We start from the raw sequence: 16716 nt of genomic DNA on the forward strand, positions 1-16716 counted from the left end.
TCCCTTTCTGCTGTTCTGCCTCCAATCCTACCAAGAAAATAAACCTCTAGGTATCATTAGGCCACACCCACAACACTTAACCTCACTCTGCCTACACTTAGTAGTGATTGTGATGCTAAATAACATGTTGTAGAATAGGGTTGGTTGGTCCATTTATGTCAGAGGCAGTCAAATCTTGGTGGGTCCAGGAGCCAATGTCCTGCTCCTGGTACCCATCAGGAGTTACAGATTACCAAATATGCCAGAAATACAACTGGAGGTGTATGAATGTCCACTCCTGGTATCGAAAATTAATATTCTGGATGGTGAATGACAGGGTGGGGTGTCCCAGTAATCTGAAAGGTGAATTGCCAGTTCTGAAAATTAATAGTGGTGGCAGCTCTGTCTTTTCTTTTCTGGGGAATAACAAGGTTTGAGGGGGAGGGGGGTCTGCAGAAAAAGTCTTGTGTTTTGCCTTTATCTTTAGGCTCCATTTTTCCACCCTACCTTATACAATCAGCACAACTTTGTATTATTGTCTTGGTCTCAGAAACATGATGATATAATTGCTGCTTCTGTGATAGATTTTAAGATCATGCCATTTGGCTGTGTAATACAAGGTGCTGAACATTCTGGGCGGTATGATATATGCCCTACTTATGTATTCTCTGGGTTTGTTTTTTTAAATAATAAATGAGAAAGAGAGACCCATATGCCATTCCCATTATTAATTTTTCTCCCTTGGATTTGTCTTCATTTATCTTATTAAATGCTGTGCTTTTTGCTTACCAAACCCACAGTTTGGTTCCTTGTCTTGCAAATCTCTCTTTGTAAGCCCATTTACAAAATCCCAGATGGAATTCAAGTGAAACCCCTGTCAGAATATATGTAATGCTTATAGCTCCATTAGGAGATAAATACCTAGCAGAACTTTCATGAGGTAAATGGTAGCAGTAAATCATTGACAGTTTTAATATGTGCCATTTTTTTCCTTTGTCCAGTGTCTCATTTGGTAAATAAGTCAAAAGAGAAAGTAGAAAACAAACAGACAAAAGTATTATTGTTTAGTCTTTGGACATTGTATATGAATAATCCATAACCTAGTTACCAGTTAATTGGCTTGCTGATTTCTTGAAGAGTAAAATGGAAATTCATATGTAAGTCTATATATGATTTAGTTTAGTTGTGCAGGTTTAAAATCATGCAAAACTTTCTGGAGCCAAAATTGGGAAATTGATTCCACTGATCGTACTTTTTGTATGATTATTTGGGTCATTCTGAAGTACAGTACTCTGCTCTCTACTCAGAACCTGGGATGCTCCCAGTGGTTAAAGAAATATATTTCCATTACTTTAGGAACTGAATAAAAATATAAATAAGAGCTGAAAACATATCTCTAAGAAGGGAGTCAAACCAGTTACACGTAAGAGGCTGTCATGGTTCCCAAAAAAATAAGTCATATGGATTTTACCTTAGCTATTTTTCAGGCAAAAACTTAGGTGAAGCTATGGTAGTATTTGTTTGTCAGTGAATGCTGACCTGATTTACTTAGAGTGCAACTAGATGAGAGAATTTGGAGCAATCCAGATCAAGTTTAAAAGACTCTTATCTTCAGTGTAATCTACTTTATTTCACACTTGAGCAATCCTTCCCTTCACAGGGGCAACATTTCTTTTCCCATGAAAAGGATCCAGACATCACTTCAGATAAATCCAATTTCTCCTTCTTTTAATTATTGACACCTCTGCCCCGCCACTTTCCCTAACTTTTCTTGCAGCCGTCACTTCATGGGCCATGATAACTTCCCTTTTAGTTGTGGTTTAATTTAGTAAATGGCATAGTGCTACAGCAATGTCTAACTTAGCATGGATACTGAAATAGTGCTGCATCACTTAGGAGGATATTTTTAAAAATTATAAGAAGAGGAAAATAGAGAAGAAGGTTTCACCACTGTCCTTTCTACTGCCACAACCCACTGCATATAACACAGAATTGTCACCAAAGAGAAAGCTGTTCACGCTGCTGTTTGGGAGCAAATTAAGCAACTACACAGATAGCAGAACAAGAGTGCTCCCAATCACACAAAATACACTGCATGTTTAATGCTAGTGGAGTAGAATATAGTGGAACAAGTCATGAAAGGGGTAGGATGGATAACTCTTACTTAAAACACATGTGGTCACTAGAAAATAGGACAAACAAAACCACACCAAAAGTGAACCATATAGCAAGCTTCATGTGTGTCTGACTGCAGCCTTAGATAGATCTAAACATTTAGTGATTCTACTGCTACTACACATTTGAATCCAATCATCAGTGTGAACAGCTATCTAATATATGGGGGAAGAGGTTTTGACTCTCCAGATGTTTTACATCTACCATGATCACTTCCTGTTGGCCATGCTGAGATTGGTAGGAGTTGTAGATGAAAATATCTGGAGGGCCAAAATCTTCCCATTCCCAATTGAATAGACTATATCAAAAGTTCTATCAGAAAAGCCTCCAACCCTCATGTAATTTTTCCTGATGACTTCAGCCATTCTGAAAAACGGTTGTAGGAATACCTTGTTTTGTCTTAGAAATGGGAAGGACTTTGTTGAAGATATAATCCAATATTGTCTGGGCAAAATATAAATACAGGTAAATGGAGAAAATGTTGAGAGCATTTTATGTGTGCATATGTATATGCATGTGTGTATGGATGTTAGAATAAGCTTTTGCTAGCAAATTAAAACAGGAGTGCAACAAAAAGCTTTGTTTGTTTTTACCATGACTCAGGCTCATCAGAATTAGTTTTTGGTTCAAGTGCTGGATGAATATGCCTTCTATGAAGTCTATCACTGTTCTCTTAACTTTCATTTTATCAAATTCGTTTGACAAAACAAATTTGTTGTGTTTAAATAAATGAAACTTTTTTCTAAATTTCAAAATGCTGTTTATTGCTTTTTTAAAAGCAGATCTAACATAAGCCCTTGCCACTATGAATGGCTTGAAAAATTGCACAACTTGCACTTTCTAAAAGGTAAAGGAAGAAAAACATTTGTTTGTTTCAATGCAGAATTTTAACTGTTGCGCCTTTCCCCAAAGGCCATATTTTTCCCAGTGAAGCCTTATGGCAAGAATTCACACAGTGTTTGGAATACAAGGTAACTGCACCAATATAGACTGAGACTCTTCTGACATAGAAAGAGAAGGGTTGAACAAATATTAAGGGCTGTTTTAGAGCAACATTGCATCCAATCAGTCACATCCAAGAAGCCCACAAGCAGGCTATGAGGGCAGTACAACCCTTCCATTTGTGTTCCGTACCACCTGTGAATCTGGCAGCAGTATTAGCCATTACAACTGGTACCCGTTAATATCTGACTCATTCAGTTTCACACCACGTGGGGTGCCATAACAACAGCTGTAGTTCATGCTGTTGGTGCAGAAGAATCATGTCACCCCACACTTGTTTGGGACATATGTCTCTCCTCACACGATTACAGCTTTTGGATTCTGCTGAGAGTTCAGTGTATAAATTCTAGCTCTTTCACAGAAGTATAGTTCTGAGAGCTGGCCAGGAGCCATGGTTTTAAATAGATTTCAGCTGGCAGTGTCAATAAGATGTCATCAGCCAAGTCGTTCAGACAGAAGAGGTGCATAATATTGCTAATATGAAAACAGTTAAATCCATGCAGCTCTTGTTTAAATAGAATGCCTTGGAAACATAGCTCAGCTGTTTGGTAAAATGGCTTTAATAGAATACATGTATATTAGAAAAGTAAAAATACTAACACAAAGGAGGACTGTATACTTTTCTCTTTGTTTTGACAATGTCCTCTTCCTTAAAGGCAGTGCCAGAATAACATATTAGAAACTCCCACAGTCACTCCAATTAGACATATTATACAGGTTCTCTTCTTTTTGATGTATGACTCCAGCTTCCCAAACTTAAACAAATATGCAAATCTGAGTTCATTATTTGAACTATAAGGCCCATCTGAATTGAACTGATTGGTTTGTTTTCCTGAGAATGCCTGGTTATTATTCTATACTACTGAGCAAGTAATTCCTTTCTGTTGAGGTGTTGGCTCACTTTGTCTTTCCTCTTTTTGTTTATGTTTTTAAAATTATTTCCTGGCATGTTTGTTTGCTCATCTTTCTCATATTCTTCCGTATCTGAAAGTTTAGTGCTTCCCCATCTGTTTTTTAGCCTTTTATGCTGCATCAGCTGAGCACTGATTATCCCTCACGCAAGGATCCACGTACCTCCTTCCCTTTGATCGTGTTGGCTGGTTTAAGATCACAAACAGCCTTCAATCGGGCTGCCATGGTTCAATTACTTGAAAGACTAAATGCTAAATCAATCAGCTTCTTTAGTATACATGGATTGTCAAAGCAGGAGCTTCTGTTTGCTTACTTCCTTGTGTGCTTGAATCTGGGATCTGCACTGTCCTTGGACAAATGTGAAAAACTGCACTAAATCAGGGGTACTTGAGGTATGCTAGGGTGACTGGAGTTGCTGGAACAACATCCCCACATATGTTTCCTATTTTGTCTGGCATTCATAGGGTTTAAAGGTTTTTAATCAAAGGCACTGCGCAACTTGAATAAGGAAATGGGAACAGGAGAAAGCAAGTGACAGCTGAACTCACAAATAAAGACCAAGATCTTCCCTGGATGCCCCAACCACTAAGTCAACAGGGGGGGAATGGAGCTTTGACTGAATATATCTCCCCTGCATCCACTCTGCCACCCATTTCATGTGCATGTATAACAAAGTGAAAGAACTGAATTGTCCATTGCTACCTAGAATTCATATCTTGCAATTTTCTTTTTTTTTTTCCTTTCTTATCTAAATGAATCAGTTACTATACAGTTTTCTACTTGGACTGAGTGCATGTTTCTTTTGATGAATGCTCTTGTTCCTCTTCTATGGGCTTTAATTGGCTAGCTCCGAATTAGCAGGCTAGGGTGTCTCTCTCCTCCCTCTCCCCACACCTCCTCGTGTTTTCTTCTTTATGGTGATGCAAATCCCAGCGCCTGCTGGCTTTTGCAAAGGTGCTTGAGATAGAGGGTGCACCTGTGAGTGAGTGGAAAGGAAACCCTTCTGCCTCCCATGTCCCCATAACTGATGGCACTGTGTAGCCCTTCCCCCACTCTCAAGTGATAGCTATTATATCTATCTGTGAGTACAGTTCTTTCCAGGGAGATATAGAGACACACAAATACTGTCATGGATTTGGAAAGGGCCTGGATGTGAGTGTCACCAAAAGGACGCGGGGCAGGGCAGACATATGTGTGACCTTATATGGGCATGGACAGGGGGAGGGGCTGCTGCCCATTCCTGGTTTGAACTAGGAGAGAAATGATAGAAGGACTGGACCAAACCCTACAGATCAAGTCCCTCCAATCTTACTAAAACATGCCCTCCATACCTTAAAAAAAAGATAAGGGGGTGTCATGAAAGAGGCAAAACCCAGTTTTTCCCCCCTGAGATTTAAGTACTGTCTTTGTTGTTCTGCTTAAGTGGCCTGTGAGATAGAGCAGAATTTACCTTTCTCCAGAGTAGATCATCCACTGGCAATTATAGTCTCAGTAGTTCACTCTGAGACATTGGTAAGAGAAAAAATAAAAAAGGTTTTGTTTAGATACCACAGTATACTGTACAAAAATGGCTGGTTTTATTTATTTATTTATTTATTTATTTATTTATTTATTTATTTATTTATTCATTCATTCATTCATTCATTCATTCATTCATTCATTCATTCATTCAATGTGTATGCCGTCCGCACTCTGCAAGAGTCTCTGTGTGGCTTCCAACATCAATTTAAAACAATTCAATTAAAACAGATGCACTAAAAACCAATACAGATAAAACAAAAACAAAAACAACAGGCCTCAACAGACCCACAGTTGCTTCTAGCAGATACCTGCAGACTACATTCTAACTGCACAAAATACTAACTAACTGCCCACAGACTAAATGGGGGGGGGGGAGATCTTTAAGCAGAGAGGCAGGTAAGCAACAATTGGTTACTGCTGGTTTGATTGACAGTTATTCAAGTGCCAAGAGGTCCCTCCCAGCCAAACCTAACAAGGAAGCATATGAGGTTGAAATAACTCCAACAATCTCAAAATTGGAAGATTGTTATTGAAAACGAACTTTTATGTTACACTTTATTTTGAGGAAGATAGATTATTCTTATCAGTATTTATGTTCCATTTTCTTAAGTGTCATTAACCCTTTGCATTGTCCTTAACAGTAGGCCAGAAAAATACAAAGAAGTACTCTCCCACCCACCCCTCTAGTGGTAAATCTTGATATTACACCTAAAAATTAAAAAAAGGCAAAATGCAAAGCAAACACAATTTCCCTTGCCATAGGATTCATGACAAGTTGTCATATAATTTTTTAAAAACTCCTGTCATAAATGTTGCTATAAATATCTTAAGTCACAATTTAGAAGTAACTTTAGAAAGTAACTACAAAATATTAGTTGCTGATCCTAAGCTGTTCAGTGTATTGCTTTTGAAATGTGATTTAGTTAACTCTTTGCCCAAATGTAACTCAACCCAACCAAAAGACAATTTTTTAAAAATTTTAATTGCCACTTCTAGGGTCTGGCATTTAGTAGCTACACATGTAAAGACAGGCTATAGCTATGAGAAATTTTACTCAGCAAGCAGCCATAATTATGAAGATCAAGTAAATTAAGAATATCAGCAATATATTTTGTCCATGGTTGTTCCATGCACACAGAATATGATATGTTTTCTTTGTAAATGCAAAGTATTTCAGTGCAGCATCCTTCACAGGAAATTGAAACCAGATGCTCTGTGACTATGATATCACTCACAACATAAAAGAGTATTCCTAATAGATTTGAAGACATTTATTCCCCATCCTAGATTATTATTAAATCTAAGATAGAGGGTGCAGTGGAGAAATAGAATTTATCATTCTTGCTTCATTATAGTTTTCAAAAGGCCATGTCATAATAATGCAGCTCAGGAAATTGTTAAAGTCAGTAGCATGGTCTCAAGAATTAACAAAAAAAGATGAAAAATAAATCACATCCCAGTCTAAAGCATCTGGGGGGAAATTACTGAACTGGGGTAAATTATTCACCATCTGGGGGAAATTGTTCCACATGAAAAATAAAAAGAATAGATCAAGATACTGAAGAATAGAACCAAAGGACTCTAATCTGGAACAAACATCTTAATTTATGAAAATTATTAGCTAATACAGTATCAATTACAATAGAAAGCAATGCTCGTCTAAGTGCATATTGTCATAGATCAATTACTGACAACCAAAAGTTTAGCTCAGATAGCAGGCATTCTATTTCAAACTGCTGAGAAGAGCTACAAGAAGTCCCTTTTAAATAATACAGTATTGTCAAAATGTTGTGTGGTCCAGTTCACATATGAAGCCATATTGGAAAATGTAGTTTCCAAAATGATGACCAATCCCACTTCGCAATATATATGGTTGCAACAACTATGTAATCCTCTTTATATCTCATATGAGAATGCTCATTGTGCCATTACTATGGCTCTAGAGAGGCCGGTTCTTGTACTGGCTGAACAGGTGTTCAGTACTTCAAATTCACCACCTCCTCTGGTGGTCAGAGGTAGTGCCCAGAAGAGGCAGGACAAAGAAGCCAGGCTGCTGCCTCTGAGTGGGCACCCACCATAGGGGATGAGGTTTTGAAGTGCAGAATGCCAGTTCAGCCAATAAATGAACTGGCACAAACCACCAAACCAGTGGTTCATTCCCATCTGTATATGACTCTTGATAGGGAGAAATCTCTCTGTGAACATTCAATACATTCTGAGTAAAACAAAATAAGGCTCATTTGTATATACTGCACATGCTTATTAGTCTTGAAGCCCATCCATATTGTGCATTTGTTCAATTTTCCTTCCACCAATACTAAAGCAAAGCAAAGCAAAAGCAAAGTGTGCTGCTTATATACCACCCCATAGCGCTTCAAGCACTCTCTGGGCGGTTTACAATTTAATAATGCAGGCTACACATTGCCCCCCCCAGCGAGCTGGATACTCATTTTACCGACCTCAGAAGGATAGAAGGCTGAGTCAGCCTTGAGCCGGCTACCTGGGATTTGAACCCCAGGTCGTGAGCACAGTTTTAGCTGCAGTACAGCGGTTTAACCACTGCGCCACGAGGCTCCTCGAGAATGTCACACAACACAGGCCTGAAACAAGTGTCAACAGAATCAAATTAGAACCAATGATGGTGATGATGACTGGCCAATTTTAGGACTATTGATTATCCTGAGAATTTCTTCTTTTGGAGAAGGTATTCATCTATAGAATAAGGTACCGTATTTGCTGGTGTATAAGGCGACTGGGCGTATAAGACCACCTCCCAACATTCCCACTCAGAATGTAGAGTTTGTTATATACTTGCTGTATAAGACTACCTCCTCTTCCGCATGCGTGATTCTGCTTTGGCTGCATCATGGGGAGAGTTCCTTTTGCTCCTTTTGGTTCCTTTTCAGAGAGAGCCAGGGTTTGCTGGAAGAAGGAACAGCAGAGAGGCGGCAGCCATTTTGGAGAGGCGGCAGCCATTTTGAGAGGCGGCAGCCATGTGATCGCATCTCAAAATGGCTGCCGCCTCTCTGCTGTTCCGACAGTCAGCTGTTTGGTGCTAGAGTCAGGCTGTTCCCAGGCTAGGAGTGGGGCTCTACTGGATCTTACTACCAGGTAAGTGACTTTGCTGGGAGAGAGGGAGGGTTTGCTGGACATGTACCTGGCCTACAAGATGACCCCCCCCACTTGGAGGCATGTTTTTCAGGGCCAAAAAGTCATCTTGTACACCGGCAAATATGGTATTTTTAAATTGTTTTTACATTGTCTGTATATTTCACATGTAAATTCCTGATATGTATATATCAAAAGAAATGGAATCACCTAGTATCATTTTTATTGCCACTGAAGAAAATTTTTCAGAACAAAAAGAGATGAGGTTGTATATTGGAATATTGGGATATGTGTCCTCTAAGACATGTGCTTTTAAGAGTCATAAGATAAGGTTCTTAATTTATTTTCACAATTATTATGAACTGGAATATAGTAAATCAAACTAGAGTAGACCCATTGAATGGGGATTAGTTGAGGCAACTCCTCCATACGTTCCATTGATTCAAATGGGCCTACTTGAGTTGTGATTTACTGTGTTAAAGTAAACTACAAGTGGATTGGTTCTAATTGAATAAATAGAACTTATGGAGGACTTGACTCACCAATTCTCCACTGACTCAATGGACCTACTCTCGATTGACTTATTATGCCAAGCAACAGAATTTTAGTCAGTCATGTTACAAGAACATGGGCGAAAGAACATCTCCATTGACCCAGTGTCTCAATCTTGTTGAAACTGATTGCTTACTTTACAAAACAAAAACCAGCACCCTCAGCAAGGAAGTATGATATTTGACAAATGGGTTTAGTCATAATGCCATCATTTTCAAGTGTTTATTCCATAAAGAATTATATTCATAACAGTAAACATTATTACAAATGCAGATTTTTTAATGACAACTATTCTCAGAATGCCCATTAAAATTGGTAGTAAGCACAATTATTTCCAGTCTAATGAATTTTGTAAGTTGCCTAAGAACCAGCATCATAACCTTCTCTGCCAGACCACACATTTTGTTTGTTACTGTATCACTATCATTTTGTCATAAATCAATATATCTTTACTGTGTTTGCTATCATTTGTGGAAAATGCATGAGAGAGTAATTCCATATACTTTTCAGGTCTTACTATCCCATTGATCTTTACTGTTGATTCTCAGCAACTGTGTGATTCACATGTTTTATATTTTGCAGGTCCCCATTTAGAATAGTAAATGTATTTCAGAAGAGACAGTGTATGTAATCTTGGGAAAGCAGCACAGTCCCAGACTGCCACAAAAAGAAGAGACTGGTATATCACTTCTGAGTTCACTGTACCTAGAAAATCCTGGAAAGGGTTGCAAAAGTCATTCCTCCAGAGTTTTATTGTGACCATTGAAAAAGCTGTCTCTCAAGTTCCCACCAGATTGGCCTCTGAAAATGGCAGGAATATGAAAAGGGCTCTTCAACAGACCTTAAAACCTGAACAAGCTTGTATGAGAAGATAAGGACTTTCAGATAACATGGACCCACATTTTATAGGGCTTTATATGTCATAACCAGCATCTTGAGTTGTGCTAGGAAATGGACCAGCAACCAGTGAAGCTTTTAGAGGGCAGGAATTACATGTTCCATGCAAATAGGCCCTATGATAAATAGTAATAATCATGTGCCATCAAATCAGTTCTGACTTATGGTGACCCTTTTCGGGATTTTCCAGATAGGGAATATTTAGAAGTTGTTTACCATTTTCTTCTTCTAGATGTGCGCTGGGACTGTGCAGCTTGCCCAAAGCCCAGCAGGCTGGCTCTTCTGGGAGGCATGCTGGGGAATTGAGCTTCCAACCTCTGTCTTTTTACCCAGATAACTATAGCTATCTTGAAAGCTATAAGTACCCCTATAAATGACACACACACTCCACTAAGTGTGTCAAGATTATTGCTGTTCCCACTATATTCATTGTGGCTTGGTAATACTTGAACTGGCTACTGCATGTGCTAACTATAGCTAAAGAATTCCAACCAACAGTATACATAGACACCAAAATATGTGCTGTGGCAGCCAGTAAGGATTTCTGAACATTTCCTCCCTGCCTCCCTTCTCACACTTGCGTTTTTAATTGAGGTCTGTGAGTGGGGAACAAAGCCTCAAATATGGAAGGAGCTGAGGAAATGAAAGCTGCTATAATAATGTAATCCTATGCATAAGAAATTACAAAGGAGAAAAAAACTTGTTGCCTTCAAGGCAGATAGTGTTTCTTTGAGATAGATCTAACCATGTCATACCCAGGGGATCCATTAAACCAAATCATCCCATATGGTATAGTACGTAGGTGACTCATTTAAGGCAGCCATAATGAAATCTTAGACAATGTGAAATGCATTCCACCCACTCAGAGATCTAAGAAGATCCTGCTGGCCCCTGGCATGCATAACACAATGAAAAAGCAAAATAGATAGCTACTCACATACATGGCCTTAAACAACTTTTAGAAATGGTATGCCACTAAGTGTTCATATTTGACAACCATAACTAGTAAGATTCTCTCTTTCTCCCTCCCTCTCCCCCCCACACAGGCATACACATCTTCTTAAAATGAGTTTTCTATCTTGGTATCACAGACTGAGAATATGATCCATTATGTTCTTAAAGATCTATAACCATTCTTCTTTCATCAGCACCAATTCAACTTGATGCTGGTTTCTGGGAAAGAAAAACATAGTTATGGGAGGTCTCCCTGCTCACAGAAATGATGAATTATTGTACCGCTAGACTTTCTGGATGTTAGCTATTTGCCTAAATTCTATAGAACCATGAATAGCAAATAAAATTTGGGGAGGGGTGAGTGGTAGTTTGCTGACCCCTGAGATGTCCATCTGCCATGTCCATCTGGCCAATTGTTCATACCTTCTGAATTTCTGAGACCTTACAATTATAATTTTCTATAAGTTTTATACCTTTTTAATTATAATATAGAAACCTCTGAAAAGGGTCACCATAAGTCTGAATTGACTTGATGGTCTGTTGTTGTTGTTTACAATTATAATATAATCTTGAAGATGAAGTCTTAAATTGTTTGAGAGTGAAACTATCTGCAAAATAAATATCTAGCAGGTAAGACAATGGGTCCTGATGCTTAGTAGTCTGCTGGGATAATAATATAATACTGTAGTATTGGAGAAATGATTAGAGACAAAGTTAAATGACTGCAGAGGGGTATTTAAATTTGTTTGTATTGTTCTGTTTCTGTGAAAATCGTGCATTTCACTTCAATGGGAGTAGTCATAACTTCACAAGACAGTCTTTTCTGCCCTCATCCCTTACATAATTGTGTTGATTTCCCATTCAGATGCTTCCCTTTGGCTTTCAGATGCAATGCTACAGAGTCCCAATAGATGAAAGTTTCCTTCAGGTGATTAGTCTTTAAAAAAACTAAGGATGTTTACACATGGAAAAAAGTGCCATGGAGAAAAAGTGGAGTGGATGGAGCAATGTGCATGTGTAATTTTCCATTACGTTCTCATGAAAACATAATTTCTTCTGCTTTTTATAACTTAGGAAAGTTCACTGCCAGCATCCCTCTAATTTAAACCCTTCATGTTCAAGAAAATTTTAACCTTTGGGACATGATTGTGTCCCTTAAATTATTTTGGGGAACCCCTGAAACTTTCCAGTTTGTATTCTCTCAGTGCCTACTTCACTCTGTAGACTGCAGAGAGATAACTTAGGATCCAACCATAAATTGTAGAGAACCTGTAACCCAAAGAGGGAAATCATCAGGTCTTGAATATGTCTGAATTTCACAGCAGGAACTTTTTCCCCACCTGTAATTTACAAATTATTTTGCTTTGTGTTCTGATTGACCCCTAGGCTATGCTTGTTAAGTCTAATATTCATGGCAATATTACTTGAGTTATCTACAACCTATAGCTTGACCTTTAAGCAGTTGATAAGCCTCCTCCCAAGTACATTCCCTTGCTGAACTGACCACAGTCAATTGGGAATTAGATTATGATGATTCCTAATCTTCCAAGGTTCAAGATTAAATCTGCATACAGAATTCATAAACACAATCTAGTTACATAGGTTTGTTGAAGACTTCTGGGAGTTGTAGCCTAAAAAGTGACTTTCCCAGGCTCTTTTCAAAGAGTTAACCATGTTAGTTTGCTTTCCTTCATGATACTTGATCAAAGTGGAAGCTCTTAGTGACAATGGTTCACCCTATAAACAACTTCTATCACAGCTTACACAGTGTTGTCTGATGGCTAAAATTGTTTATGGTAATTTCTCTTTTCTTTTCATTGACTATGTTCCTATTATTTTATTGCCCACACTATTGTTCCCCATCCTGACAATATTTTTCTGAAAGTGGATACCTTTCACTGCTAAATATGCAAAATAAAAAACCATGTACCTCACGGCTAAAAACTAAGACTTGTCAGCAAATGGGGAGAGGAATATACAAATCTCCCATTTTAAAGAACAGTATCCTTGTGAATCATGGCGTGAATTTTTTTTTTCCTGAGAAAAAGGGTTCTGCTCAAAGAGCATCTTATTGCTACAGGCCGGAACCCCTTTATTTAAGCCAACCTGCTTAAGACCATGAATGTAAATTTCTGTGGTGAATTGCCACTAGTTAAGATGTCCATTTTTGCATTTGGTGTGGCACACCAGTTATGTGACTTGGCACATGACAGCAAATGCTGACTGCTAAATGAATGGCAATTCACCAGTGAAGTCTATTTTACATTGGCATAGTCCTTCAACTGAATTATGACTATGGAATCATGGTGCTGGAAGGGGTCTTAGAGGTCATATTCAGTGCAAAATACATAGTAACTGCAATATCCCCGACAAGAAGGCAAATGCAGAAATACCTCAATAATATAGGAAGTGATTTTAAATATAGCAAATCTTGGATTTGATTAGCCTATTAGGCTAGTCTTAGATTAGCCTAATAGGCATGAACTATGTTTCATTCATCTACTCATTCATACAATTTGTATTTTTTTTATTGCTTCTCAGCCCATGAAAACCCCAGGGCAACAAACAACAAGTTCCTTAAAAATAGATAAAACTGAATGTTAAAACCAACGTTTAATATCTGCATTCTTTAAAATAAATCAAGAACTCTAAAAACCAACTTTAAAATCAATTTCATATACCTACAGTAAAGTCCATTTTAGAAAGAGAAGCAGTACTTGGCTATTTTCTTTCAGCTGAATCATCTCTCTATTGTTGAGGGCCTGGAAAGATGAAGATCACCATCTTCATGAACCCTTTCATTGTTCCACATGTTAAATACTCAAGAAACTATGTTACCCAATAATAACACTTCCTGCACCTTTTTTAAGAGAAAGTGCTTGTTTCCTTTTTTTTTTTAAGCAGCAATGGCTTCCCATTATTTACTAATGTCCCAAGACATATTTCAAAGAGCAGCTTATGTAAATCAAAAGCCCTAACTGGTCCCTGAGGTGTCATTTTAATATCTAAGAATTACTTCTATATTCTGTTTATATAAGCAGTAACAAGCAAGTCCAAAATGAGTGTGAGCCAACACTGTCATTCCCACATGCCCATGAGTGACATTTGATTTAAACCTTAAATAAACTGTAGTCAATAAGATGGAATGACACATTACTGAAAGCATAAGGATGTCATCCTTATCTCCAAATGGTCTCCTCAGGTTGGGTTCTCCAAATTCTGTGCAGTTCATAGTATTACTTATCTTGCAACATAATCTTATCATACATTTCCCACAAATGGCAGTTCCTGTGGTAGTGTGGGAGAAAAGCAAAATAAATTAGATGAATATATCATCCTATCACAAAGAAAGTAATATAATGGGTTAACCACCGTGACCACCACCCAAAATAAAACAAATAACAGAATTCCACCAGAAAAAAACACTGAATTTGACTGCATGAAACTGTGTCACCAGTAATGCACGATTCCATCCTAAATTACTTTCCATTGTACATCTAGCAAAAAGGGGGGGGGAGCCATGAAGTTTCAAGACCCCCCCCCCATGTTACAGGCATTTTGCAGAGATGGCTCAGTGCCTAGCCTGTTAACATGCTCCAAATACAGTCATCTGGTAACATCTTTAGCTCAATCCCATCACAGTCTGTATAGGCAGTCACAGATGGTTCCCTTTATGGTTGGTGGGCCAGAAGGCATAACAACTGATTGCAGGCAGAGCCTGGGGCAAAAATTGGTGTCCAAATATGTCTGTACAATGGTGGCAATAAAATATCCACATTCATACACACACAAAGGCCTTTTGTCTGTGGAGGAGGCAGGCGGGAACTGGCTGGTCACTGCCTTAGCCTGAGGTGTGACAATGCCCTATTTGCCCTTGCAGGTAGTCTGCCACTGTGCATAGATTACACACAAGAGCCACTGTTTAGCTATCCCTAGCTAGCCAAGGGATACTAATTAAGCCACCATATATTTCCAATGCAAAAAATATATTGAGATTGTTAATTAGATTGTGCTTAATTGCTGGAAGATTAAGCAAAAGCAGAAGAGGAGCTTGTTCCACATTTTCTATTCAACAAGTAACTCATTTTTATAAACCACACTTCCCTATGAAAATGTCTTGCTTATTTGGGGTCAGTGCCAACAACAATCGAAAGTGACTGGGCTCAGGAGTGGTTGATGGGTAAACCGGTCATGGGATGTATTTCCATAATATCATGATCATGACCCAAATCAAAATATATCTCATCTGTCAAGAAGTAGTGAGCCCTGTGAATGTTGGTATATGAAGCTGCACGATGTCGGCAGTGAAAAATATTACCCAATCTGCTCAGCTGTTTATGATGTGAAAGCCTGTACATCCAGGCCGTGCTGTCCAATCAACAGTAACCCAAATTAATTCTACCAAGAAATAAGATAGTGCTGGATCTTCAGCAACTGCTTCTAGTGTGTTGAGTGTTGAGTTGAAACAAAGAATTTTCCATAGCCCTTAGATCTCCCAAGGTTTTCCTAATGGTGTTGGATCTGTCTACTTACTTATGTACCTAAGTAGGCAGGTAAATAGACAGACAAGGCATTGTTATATTAAAGTTAGGTTATAGTTTGAACAGGCTGATGGATTCTTAGTCAGATGCTTTAACCCTAGATAAATTGTGCTGTGTCTAGTTTCAAAGATACTTATTACACCTGATAGTTGTCAAGTTAATGGCCATGGCTCTGCAAATCCCTAAATTGTACATTTTCTGTTTGTTCTGCCATTCACTATTAGCCTTTTTCACCTTATTTGTTCTAACCAATTTAATTTATTGATGCAGCTTACAAAGGCTATAAAACTCCCTGTGATTCTTAGCAAGTATGACTCAGATGTATGCATGATAAGCAGGAGTAATCAGTTTTATGCAAGTCTAAAGCATATTTTCGATGTTTTCTTCTGGCCCAACGGTGGAGAGGGGGGAAGAGGAGATAGAAGTTTAACAGAATTCTGTGATGTAAGACTCCCCTTCTCCAAACAAATGCATTTGTCATAGAAATATCAATATTAGTCTGATGAAGAGATCAGAAACAGAGGACAACCTTTTGGAGTACCAGTGTTTAAAAGCAGGTTGTTAGAAGTAGTGTCAATAATTGTAGTGGCAGTGGCAGCTACAGGAGTCATCATATTTTTTACAGCACTATCAATGTACATAGCATTTCAGAGACTTTCAATCACAAAAATGGAGAAGTACTTTTCCCCTTTGGAATTTGTCATCTAAATTCTGAAAGAAGGAGAAGAGAGAAAATGAAGGAGAAGAGAGAAAGAGCTACAATGAATGAACAGGATAAGATGTAGTTATATGTACAGAGCCTTGAATAGAGTGCTAGCTGAGGATTAAAGGATGCTTGCAAAAGGCTTTATGGAAAATGTGATCTGGGGAAGATATATGATAGATATATTATTTAATACTGGCCCCAGATTTCAGTACAAGTTTGAAATCCAAAGCATTTCAGTTTTAGGATTCCATGCAAATTACAACTTCTTGGTATATTGTACACTTTCCCCCGGGTATCAGCTAGAACAGTGGTTCTTAACCTTTGTTACTCTGATGTTTTTGAACTGCAACTCCCAGAAACCCCAGCCAG

The 16716-nt window shown here is 38.3% G+C and overlaps 1 long non-coding RNA gene across 2 annotated transcripts in view; it reads left to right on the forward strand.

Moving 5' to 3' along the window:
• LOC144588561 (uncharacterized) overlaps positions 1 to 16716 on the forward strand; it is a 96301-nt gene that overhangs the window by 47744 nt on the left and 31841 nt on the right. The gene's annotated exons all lie outside the window — the stretch shown is intronic.

Source organism: Pogona vitticeps, chromosome 4 (genome assembly GCF_051106095.1).
Source record: "Pogona vitticeps strain Pit_001003342236 chromosome 4, PviZW2.1, whole genome shotgun sequence".
Taxonomy (NCBI): Eukaryota; Metazoa; Chordata; class Lepidosauria; order Squamata; family Agamidae; genus Pogona; species Pogona vitticeps.